This window comes from Schistocerca piceifrons, chromosome 4 (genome assembly GCF_021461385.2).
Source record: "Schistocerca piceifrons isolate TAMUIC-IGC-003096 chromosome 4, iqSchPice1.1, whole genome shotgun sequence".
In the NCBI taxonomy this organism is placed as follows: Eukaryota; Metazoa; Arthropoda; class Insecta; order Orthoptera; family Acrididae; genus Schistocerca; species Schistocerca piceifrons.
The window spans coordinates 98,760,149-98,781,261 of NC_060141.1; positions in this window are offsets into that span (position 1 = coordinate 98,760,149).

Consider the following 21,113-nt stretch of genomic DNA (forward strand, 5'->3'; position numbering starts at 1 on the left):
ATGAAATTAAAGAAACAAGTGATGTTGGATAATTCACGAAATACGGTCAGTTTAACACTGCCGCAAAAATAAAATTATGTGAAAGTTAAAAAACTTGAATACGGCTGAGTATTCGTCGCAAGAGTCGGCATTTGAAATGCAGTACTTCTCTTTTATGACACAGAAAACACAAACAAATACAAAGCATTTTTGCAAACAATAACATGAAGTGATCGAGAAAAGAAAGGTATGAAATAATAATGTGGGTCTAATTCAAGTATACATTCAAAAGCAATCACCAGAGGCCTCAACACAACTATCCCACTATTTCACCAGCGAAGGGATTTCCTGTGTGCAGAATTCCTGTGGTTGTGACAGGACACAGTCCTCCACCGTATCCTTCAGTTCGCCGTCCGTGTTGAAGCGCTTTCCTCCGAGATTTGTTTTTAGCGGACCAAACACTTGGAAATCGCAGGGCGACATGGTTGGGCTCTAAGTCGGATGCTCGGGCTGCTCTCATTTGAACTTGGCCATTACACTTTGTGTGACCTTGGAGACGTGTGGATATTATTTATCATAGAGCAGAATCACTCCCTACGACAGCAGTCCAGATCGTTTGCTCTCGAGTGACGTGCGTAGGCAAGACTCGAGGAGTTCGATGAGTATTGGATCTCTGACGTCGGAAAGAAAAAGACAGCGAGCATCACGTTGCCTGTTGAGGGCACAGCTTTGAATTTTTAGAGGGGAGGTAAATGGAAATGAGCGTTTGGCGTCATTGGCTGGGAGGCCCCTTGCGGGGCAGGTCCGGCCACCTTGGTGCAAGTCTTATTACATTCGACGCCACATTGGTCGAACTGCGGGCCGGATGGGGATGAAATTATGATGAAGACAACAGAACACCCAGTCCCTGAGCGGAGAAAGTCTCCGGCCCAGCCGGGAATCGAACCTGGGCCGGTAGGACGGCAATCCGTCATGCTGGCCTTAAGGGGAGGACGACGCACAATCACACCGGTTACTACATTTGCGTCCCTAGATGTCTCACCATGTTATCACAAAGCGGCGTATGCACATTTCAACCGGTTTGGTTATTACGACTTTTCGTACTCTTTCATTTGAACTCTCCTTATAAATTAGAAATAGTTTCAATCGGAGCTCTTCGGAAAGATTAAAACAAAAAAAAGAAACAAATAGACAACGTAAACATTTTATACTCAGAAAGAGAAAATACACTTCATGAATCAAACCACACCAAAGCTACGTTCACAAGTTGAAAATAAAGAAAATAATACAGTCATGTCAATCATCGACAACAATAAGTCCACGTACAGAACTGTGAATTGAAGCAAAAGCTGACAGAGAATTTAGTTTTCCACACTTCTTACAATATCAAAAACAGTGCTACTTTCTTCCGACAAATCAAAGATATAAAAATCTCACATATCTGATTTTCTCCTTTGAATATAGAAAATACGTTACCAACATTTCTGTTACCGAAGCTCTAGGTATTAAGGACAGTTTATTAAAACAACCGCATTTCCGTAAGTGACATCGAAATGACTGAACTCATCTTCACATGCAACGCATTCACTTTCAATAACACGGTTATGTGCCACTATAAGAAACACTTAACTCTGGGCAGTTGCATGGAACTCACGGTAAGTGTTTGAGCGTTTGAAGACAATCAAGACAAGGGACAAGACCATATATGACAAGCCATATGTCGATATTTCAGTTATTCTTTATCAAGGTAATGGGATTACATATTTCGTGAGGAAGGATTTGTCATAATACACTCAAAAGTAAAATTTACTGAATATTTTAAACCAGAAAAATAGACTAAATTCCCAGACCTTATGACCTCGAGAAATGAAAGAGAGCATATTTTTAATACACACGGGAAACCGGCTTGTACGTCTTTAATCATTATTTCCAAGTCGAATCACCCTGAACGCCATAAACACGTGTAATTCTATTCTGTGCCACACCGAATTCCTTGTTTGATGCTAATTAATACAGAAATTCAGTAAGAGCCACGAATTGTAAAACAAGTTATAGACATGAATGGTTTTCATCCAGAAATAGTGGAACGCATAGGAAACTGAAAGATAAACGCAAACCCGTAACACATAAAAGCACTAAATACTAAACAGGATATACTAGTAAGAAGTATAATTGGCTCTTATCCCATAAAATTTACCTAATACTTCGAAAACAGATGTTAAAACTGCTTTTGAGACAGCAAAAAACTGTAAAAATACTTCTCGGATAGGACATAAAAATTGCAAATAATAAGTTTATTGGATCCGGTGTGTGCAGTATTAAAACTGTAAAAAGCATTATACAATACAATCGAGAGGAAATTTTCTGACACAATACAAAGAACGTACTTTTTCTAGTAACAAAACATCGTTGAACTTTCGCTTGTAAACAGGAAACGGATGAAAAAAACCGATAAAGGTCCAAAAATTTTGAACACAGAAAACAAGGGAAATTATCTGGACACATGGGAGGACCTAGAAAGTTGTAAAGGAAATAGGAAGGAAAATTTCTGAATGGACCTAATGAGTTCCTCGAAGCTGCATGTATCAAGAGATACGATGACCGTCTACTGTACAAAGCTGCCCAGCAAGCAAATCCATACCAGTAACTCCCACGCGCCAATTCTGCTGCTGACACTTGACACGGTTCACAGACTGTGATGTAAACAAACCAACAGTCGAAGGAGAAACACCCTCCAGTGGATCTTCTTCAACTCTGGATCAATATTTTCCCTTTTTTTATTGTAATATCTATACTGCAAGAAGAAATAAGAATCATGTATGTAGTAACAGTGTCATGAATAAATGTCTATGGTCTTCATTTTAATGAAACAGTGAAACACACATAATGTATTTTTTATTACTTTTGCAACCATCACAGATATTGATACTGGGTGGATTTTTATTTTTCGATTCTGCTTATAAAATGTAGCAGAATGCTTTCACTTTAGGGCAAGAAGTAGGTGTGAGTACTTTATTATCTCACTATTTTTTGTAATACTAACGCGTATATTATGTGTGACATCTTAAATTTTGTAGTGGCCCCAATTTTTATCCTATTTTCTTCTCTTTTTTCTGAATGCAGTGCTCATATGTCTTTATATAAGCTTTGAGAGAAGCTCACGACAGTCTGTCTTGTCATTTTTCCATTATCCTTTGTGGCAACACCATCCATACTTATAACACAATATCTAAATTACTGATTTCTTCTCAAATAGCTCGTATGGATAATACCTACATATTCTGTTTTCATGAAATGAATATTTAAGATTGTATGTGTGATAACTATTTGAAGCATACTGTATTTGTAATTATGTGGCTGTATGATATTTGTCAGTCAATAAATTTCTACTCTGTGTGTGGAATCACTTATCGGTATCATCCTACAATCATCACTACATTGGTAACGGAATTTCAGATCTCCGTTCGATGCTGATGGTGACCGCCTGGGATCAGGCGGACCCAATGCACCACATCCGCTGAGCCACACCTCCAGCTGTTCCATACTTTGAGTACCCTCTACACCCGCAATACAGAACGGCCGGTGGCAGCTGCCCAGCCCACTCTCTTGGAGAGCAACTTCTCTACAGTAAGCTGTGCAGACAACAGTTACTCACGGCTACGTCACAATCGTTGTTGCTATGTAATAGATGGACTCTGTTTCTTGCAGCAGTATTTGTAGTGAGACTTTGTACATCTGGAGAAATACGAATTAAGTAAATCTTCTGTTTGCTGTGTTACTTGTTCACTAATCACACACTGCGTAATCAAAAGTATACGTACATCCCCAAAAACATCCGTTTTTCATATTAGGTGCACTGTGCTGCCACCTACTGCCAGGTACTCCATATCAGCGGCCTCAGCAGTCATTAGACATCTTGAGAGAGCAGAATGAGGCGCTCCGCGGAACTCACGCACTTTGAACGTGGTCAGGTGATTGGGTGTCACTTGGGTCATACGTCTGTACGCGAGATTTCCACACTCCTAAATATCCATAGGTCTACTGTTTCCGATGTGATAGTGAAGTGGAAACGTCAAGGGACACTTACAGCACAAAGCGTACAGGCCGACCTCGTCTGTTGACTGACAGAGACCACCGACAGTTGACGAGGGTCGTAATGTGTAATCACACAGGAATTCCAAACTGCATCACGATCCACTGCAAGCACTATGACAATTATACAGGAGATGAGAAAACTTGGATTTCATGATCGAGTGGCTGCTCATAAGCCACACATCACGCCGGTAAGTGCCAAACGACGCCTCGCTTGGTGTAAGGAGCGTAAACATTGGACGACTGAACAGTTGAAAAGCGTTGTTTGGAGTGACGAACCACGGTACACAATGTTGCTATCCGATGGCAGGGTGTGTATATGGCGAATGACCGGTGAACGTCATCTGCCAGCGTGTGTAGTGCCAACAGTACAATTTGGAGGCGATGGTGTTACAGTGTGGTTTTGCTTTTCATGGAGAGGGCTTGTACCCCTTGTTGTTTCGCGTGGCACTATCACAGCTCAGGCCAACATTGATGTTTTAAGCACCTTCTTCCTTCCCACTGTTGAAGAGCAATTCATGGACGGCGATTGCATCTTCCAACACGATCGAGCACCTGTACGTAATTCACTGCCTGTGACGGAGTGGTTACACGACAATAACATCCCTGTAATTGATTGGCCTGCACAGAGCCCTGACCTGAATCCTATAGAAGATCTCTGGAATGGTTTGGAACGCCGATTTCGTGCCAGGCCTCACCGACCGACATCGATACCTCTCCTCAGTGCAGCACTCCGTGAAGAATGGGCTGCCATTCCCCAAGAAAACTTCCAGCGTCTGAACGTATGCCCGCGATAGTGGAAGCTATCGTCAAAGCTAAGGGTCGGCCAACACCTTATTGAATTCCAGCATTACCGATGGAGGGCGCCACGAACTTGTAAGTCATTTTGAGCCACGTGTCAGGATACTTTTGATCATATGGTGTATCTGCTCCTATCCAGCTTCCCCATGATGACAGCTGCAACACTGTCTCTGCAGCCCACCTCTCCTTGCCACTTTGCATGAAGTCGTACACAACACTATGGCTGATACAGTAGACTACACAATATTTATTATCTTTATTACTGTAATACCTAAAACAAAGGAATGTGCTTAATGACTGAAGTTTTACGAGAGTAATGTTGAGATTATCCACACTTTATTTTTGTTTTTCTTACGTCGGTCTATTCTTACAAAATAATAAGGTGTTTTGTCATCGATAATATTCCTAGAGGGGCAGCTCGTGTTGCATTACCGCGAAATATGGAAAAGAGTACCATGGATATGATAAGTGAGTTGAGATCGCAATCTGTTATGCGTAAAGTCAGGAGCCGACGTGCCAGTCGGGAACGACAGGGAGAAGAAGGCTGTGAGAAGAAATCAGCCAATCACATACTGACCGACCCCTCTCCATGACGACAAGCGACAGCAGGGGCCCCTATTTGAGGAGGACATAAGCGCCGCGACATACTGGTGACGACCCAGTTCAATAGCAGCTTCAAGACTAGTGACTCGGATAGCAACATCAACGCAAGATCACTTCGTTTGTACTCTCTATGTAGCACAGACTTAGAACTATGTATACTGAAGAAGATAGATTATTTTGTGTGTCTCCCTTTGGTTGCGAAGTATAGTTTTGTACCTCTTTTTGTAATAAAACTCATTAATATGGCTGTTGATTGTTGGTCTAGCTACCCGAGTACGCAGTTTTCCTAAACACCACATATCTGGCGACGAGTTGGACGAACACCACAGTGACAACCCAGAACCTAGATGCCACAGTTTTCTTTTGTTGTGGGCTTTTGTGTTTTGTTGGCGCAGTAGTTCTACCTTGTCTCTTCTTTACAGGAGTGTGTTTACATGTTTTAACAGTGTCTCTTATAGTGTTTTTTTCTCGTCAGCGTTTTCAGGTGGGTGTTGCAGAAATTTTCTTTGCTTGTGTGTTTATTTTTATTGCTTGCATTCTCTGTTTATTGCATTTAATTTTTCCAAGAGAGCAAGACCTCTCCCACCCTCTGCTCAGGCACCTCAGTTGCAAGCAATAGATGCTACACAGTTAACACAGATGTTTCAGTTTCAGACGCAGAAAATCTCAACTCGACTAAACACAGTACAGCAGTTGTTGGTGAACCAAACCACTAACGCTGCGCAAAAGCACCAACTATAGCTCCAAGTGCCATACCACCTTTTAGACAGTTTAACAAAAGAGAAGAGGAGTGGCTCGAGTGGTTGCATCAGTATGAAGCCCACATGCTCACAAACCATCAGTTACTGTGAAACAACATTACTTTTTGTCAATGGTAGGAAGTGCAGTCTTCCCCTCATCCAGAAATTGTTCCCTAATGCCACTCTGAGTGAACTTTTCTATGATCATGTTGTAGATTCGCTAACTATTGTGTCCAACAAGTGAATGTGGTGGCAGCTAGATATCAATTCTTTCATTGCAAGAAAAAGGCGAAACAAACCAGTTGCGAACGGGTAACAGATTTGCAGGGTATGACGAGGAAATGCTAGTTCAAATGTACTTATTTTGCTTTATATTCAGATGTTATGTTGTGTGATGTGGTGGTGGTGGTGGTGGTGGTGGTGGTGATGATGATGATGATGATGATGATGTGTGGTTTGTAGGGCGCGCAACTGCGCGGTCAACAGCGCGTGTACAAAGTCTCAATTTTTACACAATCCAATCTTTTATGAAGTCCAATCTAGCCACTGTTACGAACATTGTAGATGATGATGAAATTATAAGGACAACACTAACACCCAGTCCTCAAGCAGAGAAAACCTCCAACCTGGCTGGGAATCGCACCCAGGACCCTGTGATCAAGTTGTGTGATGTGATTATGTACAATGTAACTGACATCAAATTGTTAGAGAACAGATTTTGAAACAGTCACGTCATCACTTCAGCATGTAGCGCAAATTCAACGCCAGTGTGTTTCAGGTGCCATAGCGGCCAATAAATTAGAGCAGCCACCAATTTGTCGGGTTGAGATGTACCATGCTTATGACCGGCCCAGTAGACAGCAACAGCACGGACGTGCCACAGCACGGACCGTGTAAACAGCTCTTTTAACAGACGAACAGAATTAAGCAATGCCCTCGGTGGTATTCATGGCACAAACACCAAGACTGCCTGTCCAGAAAAGCACAGAGTTACCTTTGTGGCCAGGAAGGTCGTGTACAATCCGTATGTTCGCAATGGAGTAAACTTAAGGATTCTACCCACTCACACAAATCTAGTCACAAGGCCCATGTCATCAATGTAGTGTACTCAAAGCCTGCTGCAGGCATTAGCAAAACCAGCAAACAAACAGTTTCTTCAGCGCTATTCCAGTCCAACTAACTTTTTGTTCGATTGCATTTTAGTAGAAAACATGTGAAATTTCAGTTGGACGCGGGTCCCTCTGTTACATAGCTGAACCGTAACACATATGAACTGTTAGGCTCCCCACGCCTGTCTAAAACTATAACGCACGTGACGGCTTACAATGGACAAGACATTCCCGTTCTCAGAAAATGTACTTTGCCTGCCATGTATTGCTCGCATACGCGAACTGTGACTTTCACTTTGCTACAAACACGCGATCGTGAGAACATATTTTGCCTTGATTCGTTTGATTTGTTTGGCTTTCAAACTGAGGACATTGTGTTGTCAGTGACTGCATTCAATGCCAACGACAGTGTAGTTAGCGTGCGAAAAGAATACCGTGTTTTCTGAAGATTTAGGCAAGGCTAAAAACTTTGTTGCACATATCACTACGAAAGACAATGCTCAATCGAAATTTTGTCCGGCCAGATCTGTTCCCATTGCATTACGGGACAAACTTGCTGCTGATCTTAAAGAATTGCAAGATAGCGAAACTATTGTGCCTGTACAAGATAGTCAGTGGGCAAGTCCACTGTTTTCGCTCCCCAAACCTTCAGGTCGCATTCGCCTCTGTGTTGGCTTTAAGTCCACAGACAACCCACAGACTATGATTGACACTTATCCGTTGCCACCCCTAGAGGATCTCATCCACAGATTAGGCACTAGTCGCTACTTGGTGGTGGTAAATTGATCGGTCCCTAGGCGTACACACTACTTAATCTAACTTAAAGTAACTTACGCTAGAGACAACACACACACCCATGCCCGAGGGAGGACTTGAACCTCCGACGGGAGAAGCCGCGCATACCGTGGCAAACCGAGCGAGGTGGCGCAGTGGTTAGCACACTGGACTCGCATTCGGGAGGACGACGGTTCAATCCCGTCCCCAGCCATCCTGATTTAGGTTTTCCGTGATTTCCCTAAATCGTTTCAGGCAAATGCCGGGATGGTTCCTTTGAAAGGGCACGGCCGATTTCCTTCCCAATCCTTCCCTAACCCGAGCTTGCTCTCCGTCTCTAATGACCTCGTTGTCGACGGGACGTTAAACACTAACCCCCACCACCACCATACCGTGGCAAGGCGCCTGAGACCGCGCGGCTATCCCGCGCGGCTGGTCGCTACTTTTCAAAAATTGATTTACATGACACATACCATTAGATGAAGAATCTCAAAACGTGTGTGTTGTGAAGACTCATTTGGGCTTGTTTAAATATTTGCGTTTGCCTTCTGTCAGTGCTTCCGCACCTGCCATTTTTCAGCGGTATTTGGAACATCTGACTGTCAAATACCAAAGTGTTCAAACTATTTGGACGATATTGTCGTAGGAGGTCGTACACCTGAAGAACATAGCGCAAATTTGCGGGCTTTGTTTCCTGTGTTACCTGAAGCATGATTAAAGTGTGGAGAAGTGTGATTTTTTAAAACCTGAATTGAAGTATCTTGGTCATGTCATAAACAGTTGAGGTGTACATCCTCTTCAGTCACATTTGTTAGCCATACGTCACAAGCCAGTTCCTCGCAATGTCATAGAATTGCACAAATCGCAGCTCCATTTCATCGCTTGCGTCGCAAGAATGTCCCCTTTGTTTGGACAGGTGAGTGCTAAGAAGCTTTTCAGAAACTTATAGATGCATTGCTCAGTGATCGATGCTTGGTTCACTTTGTTCCTGACAAGCAGTTGTATTGCTACTTGACTCTTCCTCTTACGAAATCGGTGCAGTGCTTTCACAGAGATATGTTGGTGAAGACAGGCCTATTGCTTTCGCATCAAAAGTGTTGTCCAAGCTCAGTGTAACTATTCACAAATGGAGAAGAGGTGTTGGCTGTTTTTTATGCTGCCACCAATTTCCACCACTATTTGTATGCCAGAAAATTCAGCTTAGTAACGGATCACAAGCCATTGCTGTCCTTGTTTCTTCCGATGAAGCCGGTTCCTGTACGAACTGCCCAAAAACTGCAAATATGGGCTTCGTTGTTGTCTCAATACCAGTACGAGATTGTGTATCGTCCGACAGTTCAACATGGTAATGAGGACGTACTTTTACGTCTTCCGATTGGCCCTGACACACACTTTGACGCTTTTGCTGCATCTTGTTGTCAACATCGATGCTGAGGCTTCTGGACTGCTTCAGTTCTTTCCTCTGAACTATAGGAAAATTGCGCAGGCCACGGAAGCTGATTCAGCTTTAAACATTTTGCTGAAATACATTCGCACATCTTGGCCTCGCTCATTGCATATCATTAATGACTGTGTAGTGCGCCGACACTTTGCATTGCACGTCAGCATAGCCTCGCTATACAGCAAAGTGTGACACTTGTTCAAAATGACAGTGGACAGTCACGTGTGTTGATCTCCAAACCTTTGTGCGCCGTCGATAGTTACGAAGCCACAATGTAGGTGCACGCTCTCGTAAGTTGGCACTACGAGAGAAGACTGACTACGCCGACCACAGCGCCCTCTGGCCGACGCTGTGGAGCTCAGCGAGTGCCATCTGGATTTCGCCCCATTTTCATCAAAAGCAGACGACCTGGAAATATCGCTTCTACCACCGAGTGGGCTAGCTTGCTATTGAGACTTTAAATTAGTTACGTTCAGTTCAGGTTTGGATAGCAACGAGCATTTGTTAGTTTTGAGATTATACAGAACAGTCATCCTATCTTCACAGGGTTAGACATTGGCTACGGCTTCACACCTACGTGCTCATCCTAGGCAAAGTTATGTATGCATGAGATCCCCTGCTATACCCGCAGGACAGGCCAGATAGTTTAATTTGTGGAAAGCGGCCAAAATGAGTAGCTATCAGTTGCACTGGAACATACTAATTCATTCATTTGACAAACATTACAAGAGTAAAGAAAACATTAAAAACTGAGCAAGCCGAACATTAATTTTAGAACTTAATTTCCGGCTAAATGCGCCATTCAGTGTCACGCTTCAAGGGCAATACAACTTTAATTTAAAATCGGCTGAAGGCCAATCACTTAAGACTCAAAAACAAGGATTTGAGTTTCAAAAGGCAGAAGGCCTCAACTTAGAACATTTCTCTAAACTAGGCTGAAGGCCCAAACAATCTCACGCCCTAAGGACAAAACAACTTTAATTTAAAATCGGCTAGAAGCCATACATAAACAAACAACAAGAACAAACAAGAAAAGGCAGCACATCAAACGGCGCTCAGAAGTTTCCAAGGGTCGGCCTGGTATTCAAACACTAACGGTCGCTTAGGTGAGACAGGCAGTCGGTCCAACAATTCTCAATCCGACGACAACCGAACCGACAGATAGTCGATGGACCAAGCGACAGGATAACTTCCGCTCCACCCGATTGGCACACAACAGGGAGTTCAATGGATCAACGCAGAAGGTATCGGCGCCCACAACAAATTACACGTTCAGCTTTCAAACTACACGCCATGCTGGACAGCCACAACACGACGAGGAAAATTCACTGCCTCAATTTTCGTCAACGGCCAAGGCAAATAACCGGAACGTTAACGGCCACAAGACAGAAGATTCCGCTGGCGCACTTCTATTCAAAAATAATCAAGTCAAGTTAAACTCCACAGGAGCGTGGCTTGAATTTCGCCAACTTGAAAACACATGTTTTTGCTTGCGGGAATGTCCTAACAGCCCACAACGAAATTCAAACGACACAATGTGAGCAGTTATGCCTGGCTGGTAGATTAAGTAAAGAATCAACTTTCGTGTCTGGGATCGGTGAGCCACGGACCTCGTAGCAATGGGAAGAGCCTCTCACACACTGAACGCGCGTGGTCGCCGTCAGCGGCCCCGGCCAGGCACACGCCACGGAGACTTCCTCACTGCTCCACGCCAACCGACCAACTGCCCGCACTTGGCACAACCGGAAACTATAAGTGCGAGGCCAAAGGTAGTACAAGGGTGCGAATATCACTACATGCTGCTGCTGCCACTCGTGGAGAGAGAGGATAACAGTATAATAGCGATAACCGCGAGATACTAATCACAGAATAGTAAACCAAGATTTAATGCAAAGCATAACACAAGCCAGCCACGGATCAACCTCCCACCCTTAAACTCAACAGAGGGAGGGGGTGACTCAACTCCTGAGCTACCTCAACTTAACTTGGGTAAGGTGAACCCGATACTGCTTAACCGAACAGTTATCCTTGACCACTAGATTGACCACAACAGTTAAGTCCCATAGTGCTCAGAGCCATTTGAACCAATTTGAACCCGATGTTCAAGGTAGAAGCGGTACTTCTCTAATGCAAATAAAACGGCCAAAGCCTCGCACTCGTAGACACAGTACTTAAGTTCGGCATCAATTAACCGACGAGACGCGTAGGCTAATGGCTGTCTCTGCCCCTCAAACTCCTGGAGGAGGACAGCTGAAATACCAGCATTAGAAGCGTCAGTTTGAACAACAAACCTTTTATTAAAATCGGGTCCTCCAAGAACCGGAGGACTGGCTATTACTGCCTTAATGTGCTCGAAGGCAGCCTCCTGGGCGGGTCCCCATTCCAAACGCGCGCCCTTCCGGCGTAGCTGATTTAAGGGTGCCCCAACTGAGCAAAATTGGGAACGAAACGCCTAAAGTAGGTCGCCATGCCTACGAATTTAGCAATTCCCGGCTTAGCAGTAGGCGGAGGCAAAGCCCGAAAGGCTTTAGTTCGCTCTCGGTCAATGCGAATACTCTGACCCGACACTATATTACCTAAGAAAGATACCTGCTGCTTGGCTAGCGTCATCTTACTAGACTTAACGGTCAGCCCGGTTCCCTGTAATCGTAAGAGAACTTGCTGGATATGCTCCAAATGGTCCTGAAACGAACGGCTATAGATAACTAAGTCGTCCAAATAATTACACACACAGACTAACTTCAAGTCGCCAAGGATATTATCTAGTAAACGAGTAAGCACAGCAGCACCAGTCACTAGCCCAAAAGGGGCTCTGTTAAACTCAAACAAATTCCAGTCAGTACAAAATGCGGTAACATCTTTATGTTCTTCAGCCAATGGAATCTGATAATAGGTGTGATTCAAATCAAGAACCGTAAACCAATTAGCGCCGGCAAACCGAGTAAAAGGATTATGCAGATCAGGTAAGGATACAGATTCAAGGACAACCTTAGCATTTAAACGGCGGTGGTCAACCACAGCTAAGAAATCGCGTCCCTGATCTTTAGGTACAAGAAATATTGGGGAAGCACAAGCCGATCTAGAAGCCCTAATCACTCCTTGTTGGAGCATCTGAGATACTTTAGCCTTGAGTATCTTCACCTTAGGGTGTGAGAGGCGATATAGGGATTGCCTAGCGCTGGCCACGGTGGCCGAGCGCTTCTAGGCGCTTCAGTCCGGAACCGCGCTGCTGCTACGGTCGCAGGTTCGAATCCTGCCTAGGGCATGGATGTGTGTGATGTCCTTAGGTTAGTTAGGGGATTGATGACCTCAGATGTTAAATCCCATGGTGCTTAGAGCCATTTGAACCATTGATTCCCTAGCCGGAATATTGTCGTACAGACTGATATGATAATCAAGAACGTTAGTAGCACCTAAGTTATCACTCAGGAGCTGGGGAAAACTGCAACAAATCGCGTAACTGAGAAGCCTGATGGGGCAATAGATGAGCCAGATCAAGCACGTTAGCTACGGCCTCAACGGCCAACGCGTCGACAGTTCGATGCACAATAGGTTAAGCGCATTCGCAAAGGCCAAACTTCTCCTCAGGAGCGAACTTAAAGGAAAAGGTGTGCCTGGAATAATCCAAGACCAAACCGGTTTTATTGATGAAATCAAACCCCAAAATTAGATCAACCGACTGCTCCTTAACCAAGGCTAAAGACATAGGCCAGGAAAAATCGCCGATCGATATACTCCCCTGGACCCAACCACGCAGAGGCAAAACTGGGCTATTCGCCACCCGATATCTCTGCACCGGCGAAGGGACTGACCAAAGTTTCGTAAGATTCCCAAATTCCAAAAACCACTCGTAGCTCAGTAATGAAAAGGAACTACCAGAATCCAAAAGAGCACAAATCAGCTCGCCACCTCACCCGGCTGTACTTCCCAAACGTAACGACACGCAAGATCTTTACGAACTCCGGTGGTCAACCTTTGTCTAATTATTAGCTCCCTCAATTGCTGCAAGGAAAACCCTTCCGCCATGGCTCGCGAGAGGAGGTACTCCAACTCACCTCTGGCTAACGGGTACAACAACGACAAAATTACTTGGTGCGGAACGCGAAAGCCAGCTGCGTGATGTTCTAAGCGAACCAATAACCATAATAATTTTTCCACCTGATCAAGTCGCTCCACAACCAGTTCAGTAATATCTCGGATGAAATAGGACAGAGCATTAGTCAACTTGGCAAATACAGCATCTAACTTGACAGAGGATGTAACAGTACCATCCCTGGGCTGGCTGTCACCCTTTCCCTGACAGCGAAAGGCCCTACCTTCAATCCTTCTCCCATCCAACTCCAAACACGTAAGCTTAAACTATAATGCGCTCACCAAAGTTCACAATTCAACAGTTAATTTTCTGTGATGATCCTCCAATGCTAACGTGCCTCAATCCACTATCCGATTGTTTAAATGAATGAACTGTGCCCGCACCCTATCCGGCTGACTGTCACTAGGTTGGGTTTCCTCCAAAACACAAATAGTGTGCTCAAGGCCTCTAACAGCCTCAAACAAAAATTCAGTTGCAGCTCATGTCTCACCGACCACAGCCGACGTGACGTCAACAGGATGAAGAATAGCAGCCCGCAAACGGATTGCTAATTTCGGAACACTGCCCTCAATCGGCTGGCACATTATTGCCAACTCGTAAACAAGGTGGTCCTTTCTGGGCAGGCCAATCTCCGGACAATGTCTTACTGCCATTACGATAAGCATCTCAAACAAGTAACAGAAAAAAAGAGTATGGTGCCACAGCACACAAAAACGGAACTAGAGTGAAACTGACAGCAACTGTAATGGCAAGCACAAGCGAAACCACGCTCTCCTACCAGTGATATCCCCTGCTATACCTGCAGGACAGGCCAGATAGTTTAATTTGTGGAAAGGGGCCAAAATGAGTGGCTGTCTGTTTCACTCGAACATTCTACTTTATTCATTAGACAAACATTACAAGAGTAAAGAAAACATTAAAAACTAAGCAAGCCGAACATTAATTTTAGAACTTAATTCCCGGCTAAATGCACCATTCAGTCTCACGCCTCAAGGACAAAACAACTTTAATTTAAAACCGGCTGAAGGCCAATCACTTAAGACTCAAAAACAGGAATTTGAATTTAAAAGGCAGAGGGCCTCAATTTAAAACATTTCTCTAAATTAGGCTGAAGTCGCAAACAATCTCACGCCCTAAGGGCAAAACAGCTTTAATTTAAAATCGGCTAGAAGCCATACATCAACAAACAACAAAAACGAATAAGAAAAGGCAGCACATCAAACGGCGCTCAGAAGTTTCCAAGGGTCGGCCTGGAATTCAAACACTAACGGTCGCTTAGGTGAGACAGGCAGTCGGTCCGACAATTCTCAATCCGACTGCAACCGAACCGACAAATAGTCAATGGACCAAGCGACAGGATAACTTCCACTCTACCCGATTGGCACACAACAGGGAGTTGAATGGATCAACGCAGAAGGTATGGGCGCCCACAACAAATTACACGTTCAGCTTTCAAACTACACGCCATGCTGGACAGCCACAACACGACGAGGAAAATTCACTGCCTTAATTTTCGTCAACGGCCAAGGCAAATAACCGGAACGTTAACGGCCACAAGACAGGAGATTTCGCTGGTGCACTTCAATTCAAAAATAATCAAGTTAAGTTAAACTCCACAGGAGGCCGGCTAGAATTTCGCCAACTTGAAAGCACACGTTGTTGCTTGCGGGAATGTATTAACAGCCCACAACGAAATTCAAACGACACAATGTGAACAGCTGGGTCTAGCTGATAGATTAAGTAAAGACTAAACTTTCGTGTCCGGGATTGGTGAGCCACGGACCTCGTAGCAATGGGAACAGCCCCTCACATTCCGACCACACGTGGTCGCCGCCAGTGGCCCCGGCCAGACATGCGCCACGGCCGCCGCCACCTGCTCCATCCTCCTCAGCATCCGACGTCGAATGAAGGCTACAAGCATCGCTTCGCACGGCATGATATTGTGTTTTCAGGGTTTTTAGCCGCAGCAGAAAGTGTGCGCGAGGTAAGATCCTTCGTCGACTTGGCGCACGCATGTCTCTCATTGTAGGCCCAGACGGATTACAGCGCCGATATCACAGTCAACTTCGCGACTGTCATGTGCATGGTGATCCTTCTGTATCTCTTCTCCCAGACTCACGAATCCCGAGGACACCGCGACCACAGCAGCCGCCAGAGGGTGTCATCAGGACACCGCGGGACGACCCCATGGAGACGGAGCTTTCGCCTTCTCCGCCTCCTCTCGTCCTACTGATGGAGTTTGGACCCGCCCTCGCCGCAACGGCCGACACCTTCTAAATCACTGTGTGGGCCTCAGGAGGTGGACGCATACCCTTCTGGGCGTTTTCCTGGGGCGTTTCCACCAGAGCGAAGGCTGGATGGCGTGGTACGACGGGAAGTCTGACGTCCGCTGCAGCCACATTTTCCGGTCCCTCATAGCGTCCACGCTCCTGCCTCCCCTCCCATTCTCGTGCTCCTTGTACGACGACTGTCCGTCGCTTTGGGGGGGGGGGGAGGGAGAGGAATGTTATGGCGTAAATTTAAGCGCCGGCATGCCTGTCGGGAACGAAAGGGAAAGGAAGGCTGTGAGAAGAAATCAGCCAATCTCACGCTGTCCGACCCCTCTCCAGGACGACAACGCGACAGCAGCGGCCTCTATGTGAAGAGGACATATGCGCCGCGTCAGACTGTTGATGGCCCAGTTCAGTAGCAGCTTCAAGACTAGTGGCTTGGATAGCAGCGTCAACGCAAGATCACTTCACTTGTACTCTCTATGTAGCACAGACTTCCGATTTTGCTTGCGACACTTCTAAGTAATTACGAAGTTGAGGAGTGTTTCTTTGCTTTTCGTAATAAAACTTATTAATACGACTATCTGACTTTTTGTATAGAGAAACGAGTACGCAGGTTTTGTAAACACCACACAGTCATTAAAAGAAAGACGTCTTTCGTCGCGGCGAGGTCCTATCCTGAAATTTCAATAAACAGCTTTCTCCTCTGAATGGCAAATGGCTCTGAGCACTATGGTACTTAACTTCTGAGGTCATCAGTCCCCTAGAACATAGAACTACTTAAACATAACTAACCTAAGGATATCACACACATCCATGCCCGAGACAGGATGCGAACCTGCGACCGTAGCGGTGGCGCGGTTCCAGACTGTAGCGCCTAGAACCGCTCGGCCACTTCGGCCGGCCTCTCCTCTGAATGCTAGTATCAGAGATCGCACACAAATACTGAGGTTTTCACTTTTACCACGATTACTCGAGAGGGTCGATAAATAGTCTGAAAGGTGGTTCTATGGACCCTTTATCAAACACTTAATCGTGAATTGCTGAGTATTCATGGTGCAGTTTTGTAACACTGTAACACTATTTTTTGAATTAACAGAACGTATCAGTCCTCATATATTTCCATTTTCGCTAAGCGTTAATTTTTTATTGTGGCTTTAAGCTAACAAATCTGATATCAGTTTGAGAGTACTATCGGATTAATGATTAACTAATTCATTTCCATCGTCAAATGACAGTGTTGACACATTTAATATTTAACATCATATCCTTTCGTAGATGAGTAACTACCGACCGTCTGTCAGTATCTCGTCTCAAAGGAAGGTGATGCAAGCAGTGTATGCTTTGTCAACAGAGAGCGCGAGGCAATTTGTGTGAGTTTACGGGCCTTAGACAGTATGCGTAGCAGTGTGTAACACACACACACACACACACACACACACACACACACACACGCAAGCACAGAGGACACACTTGTCGTACCGTTTTCAGAGCTCTCGAGCTAAAAGTTCATCTTTGTATGACGTAATTAATTTAAAATGACAAAGAACTTGATGACTTACCTAGCTTTCTGAAATAACAAGCAAAATAACCAAATAAAACATCTCGTTAGTTTTTACAAAATGGACACACCAAAGCAGCTACACAAACGAAATTAGGTGTCGCCATACGTGACTTGCCTACGTGAATTTTTATTGTTTCACACACGCGTCGGCGTATACTTGTGATGAAAAATTTCTCCGTCCAGTAATATCATTGATATTCCAATAAAACGCACAGTCGAAATGTGCCAGGGAACTGCTGACTAAACGATTCTGTTCAACCATCACGATCGAAAAATATGGTCGCAACTCAGACAAATGACGTCTTATTGTTAGTCTCCAGTGGTTTCTATTCACAGGGCAGTAGTAATCGGAAAATTAGTTGTGGACTGTCGATTGCTACTGCGTGCAAGAGACAGAGCTACAAACGAAAATACGAGAGGTCATTTTACGATGTAGATTTTTCTTACCACAATACAGCACAACTTGCACTGTACAACCATATTTAGAATATCCGGACCATAGTATTTACAGCAATCATTTGAATCTATTTACATAGAGAAGTGGTCATCGAGATTAGTAGGAAAATAAAGATCTTCCCTACTGCCGAGTAACTGGACTGCCAGAGTTTGCATGCCTATAGCTTTAATTAAAAATCGTCGTTCTCCGTATTTTAAACAATTATTTGTCTAGTAGCATTCGTCTTGTTATTTATCTGCAAGACCATTGACAATCTTTATATTGACAGAATACCGGTGGAGTGCACAAGGGGTTTTTTAAGGTTAGACGGTAGGTTGAGATTCTGCGGTGACTGCTCGTCAGTCGATACGCTGTGAGTGAAATTAGATCACGTACAAGCTAAAAACACGTGACGGTTAAAATTTTGTAGAACATTGTCCAAGTACTCGCAACAAATTTCCTGAATTTACTGTACTCTGGGAAAGCTGTCTGTCTCAAATTATTCTCGGAACCGAGAGCTGGCTGAAACCCAAAGTAGTAAGCTCAGAAACATTTAGCGAGACGTGGAACGTGTATCGAAAAGACAAATTAGGCGCCATAAGAGGCGGAGTGTTCCTTCCAGTCGACAAAAACATTCTATCATACCAAAATTGATTCTGTAAAGTTATCATGACTCCTGTAACAGGTTTAGGTGAACTCATGCTAATTATCGGATATCTTTACCGGCTACCCGATTCCGCCTGACTGTTTTACAATCATTCAAAGAAAGTATACCCTTAGTATCGCGGAAAGACGCAGATCATGTCAGCCTGCTTAGATGGGGTTCCGAGTAACTCAGCGCAGTGGGAAAGGTTAATGTCTACCGTGCTGGAGGTACCGAGTTCAAATCCTGCTGGCTTACTTTTTGCCGGCACGGTAGCTCAGCGTGTTCGGTCAGAGGGTTACGTGCCCTCTGTAATAAAAAAACTGAGTCAATCGATCAACAACGAACACAAATGGATGTCTTACGACGTCCGCCCCGAGCAGATGCAACGAACAAAAGCGAAAAAAATGAGATTAAAAAATAAAATAAAATAAAAAGATGGGTGGTAACGTCCTTGCCTCCCCTGCAGCAGGCCTGGGTTCGATTCCGTGCCGGGTTGGATATTTTCTCCGCTTGTCGACTGGGTGTTGTGTTGTTTTCATCATCATTTCATCCTCATCTCCGGCGCGCAAGTCGCCCAATGTCGCGTCGACTGAAATAAGACCTGCACTTGGCGTCCGAACTTTCCCGGATGGGGCCTCCCGTCCAACGATACCATACACTCATTTCATTTTTACCCAAATCATGCAGTAATAGTTGGAAGCGACTTCAATCCACTAACTGTAGAATGGGATGTCAATGGATTCATTGCAGGTGATATGGACGGGCACTGTTGTGAAGTGCTTGTGATTACGTTTTGCGAAAACTGTCTTGAGCAGCTTGTTCGACAGCCCATAGGCAATGGAAATATTTAGGACCTTATAACTACAAACAGGCCCGACCGTATCTACGTTGTCAGTATAGATCCAGGAATTAATGATTAGGATGTCATGACACTGACGATGCTTCACTGACGTCAGAAAATCAATCAAGAAGGCTAGGAGAGTACTTTTATTGGAAGGAGCAAAGGAGGAGAAGAAATTATTAGCATTTTATCGGAAGGAGCAAAGGAGGAGAAGAAATTATTAGCATCCCATTTGCAGAATGGATAGACTTCGTTTAGTTCAAATGTGATGGACGTAGAGGAGTTTAAACTGATTGTAAATCATGCTCTCGAGAAGTATGTTCCTAGTAAGCGGATCAAGGCCAGGAAAGACTCACTGTGGTGTAATAACAAAATTCATAGAATGCTGAGGAAGCACTCTCAGTTCACAAAAGAATGCGCAAATGATGACAAGCTAAAGTTAGTAGAAGCTAGTGCGTTTGTAGTAAGATCGATAGGCGAAGCAAAAAACAATAACCGTCATACCTTACCATAATATCTTCCCGAGAACCCGAGGAAATTCTGTTCATAAGTAAAATCGTTAAATGGATGGAAAGTTTCTATCCAGTAACTCGTTCATTCGTCTTTTATAGCAATAGAAAACAGCAAAAGTAGTGTTGAAATTTCGTGTTTAAGAAACCATTCTCGCAGAAGGATCGTACAAACATACCATTGTTTGAGAGCAGAACAGACATTCCTTTGGAGGGCATAGTGTCTGTCGTAGAGGCCCCTTATCAGTTTGAGAGCCCGCACAACAGAGAAGCAAGGTGGGCTGCCGACCTCCCTTCAAGAGCTCCTATCAAAACATCGCCAGCGAATGAAAACATCAACAAGCTTTCCATATAAACATGACACTACTTCGTGAGAAGCCATGTGACAGAGATCCACAAATTGGAACTAATGTGACTAAGTCTAACACTCCGCAGAATCGATGTTATAAGCACTCCAGCAGAGTCAGACAGGCAGTGTGTACCTAGAGCTAGGACAGCTCCGGATAGAGACTGGTCTGGCCAGAGCAGGCTCTAGCCCAGTAGACACTCGCCATGGTCTTTCTGTAGAAATTTGTATCTTGTTGGGCGTAACGCCACTTTGGAATTGTTTAGCGTAGTATTTTGGTTGTTATTTCTTTTCATTGCCTTGTAACTTTTATTTGTCCCTTGCCACCACAATTACTGTCTTTCTTGTTGTTCTTGAGTTTGGAAATAAGTGCACGCCAAGAAGGCGTTTTAGTTAAATAAAGTGTGTTCAAACTTGATCATTAGTTCTTTCCTGCTGACCGCACAACACTACAGTGTCAGACATACCTGACGCAGTGAAGCAATGGATAAAGTTGAAACCAAGTAAGTCGCCAGTTTCGGAAGAAATCCCAATGATATTTTTCAGAGAATACTCTACGGCATTGGCCCCTCACTTAGTCTGCGTTTAGCGTGGATCACTCGGCCAGTCCAAAGCGACTGGAAGAAAAGGGCAGGTGAATCCAGCATGTAAGAGGAGTGAAAGAGCAGACCCGTCAAATTACAGACCAATTTCTTTAACCTTGGATAGCTGCAGAATTCTTGAACATATTCTTAGTTCAAATGCAATAAATTTGCTTGAGACGGAAAAGTTTCCGTACACAGCTCAGCAAGGATTTAGAAAGCGTCGCCCGTGCTAAATTCAGTTCACCCTTTCCTCAAATCGTATACTGCCAACCAGATAGAGCTACA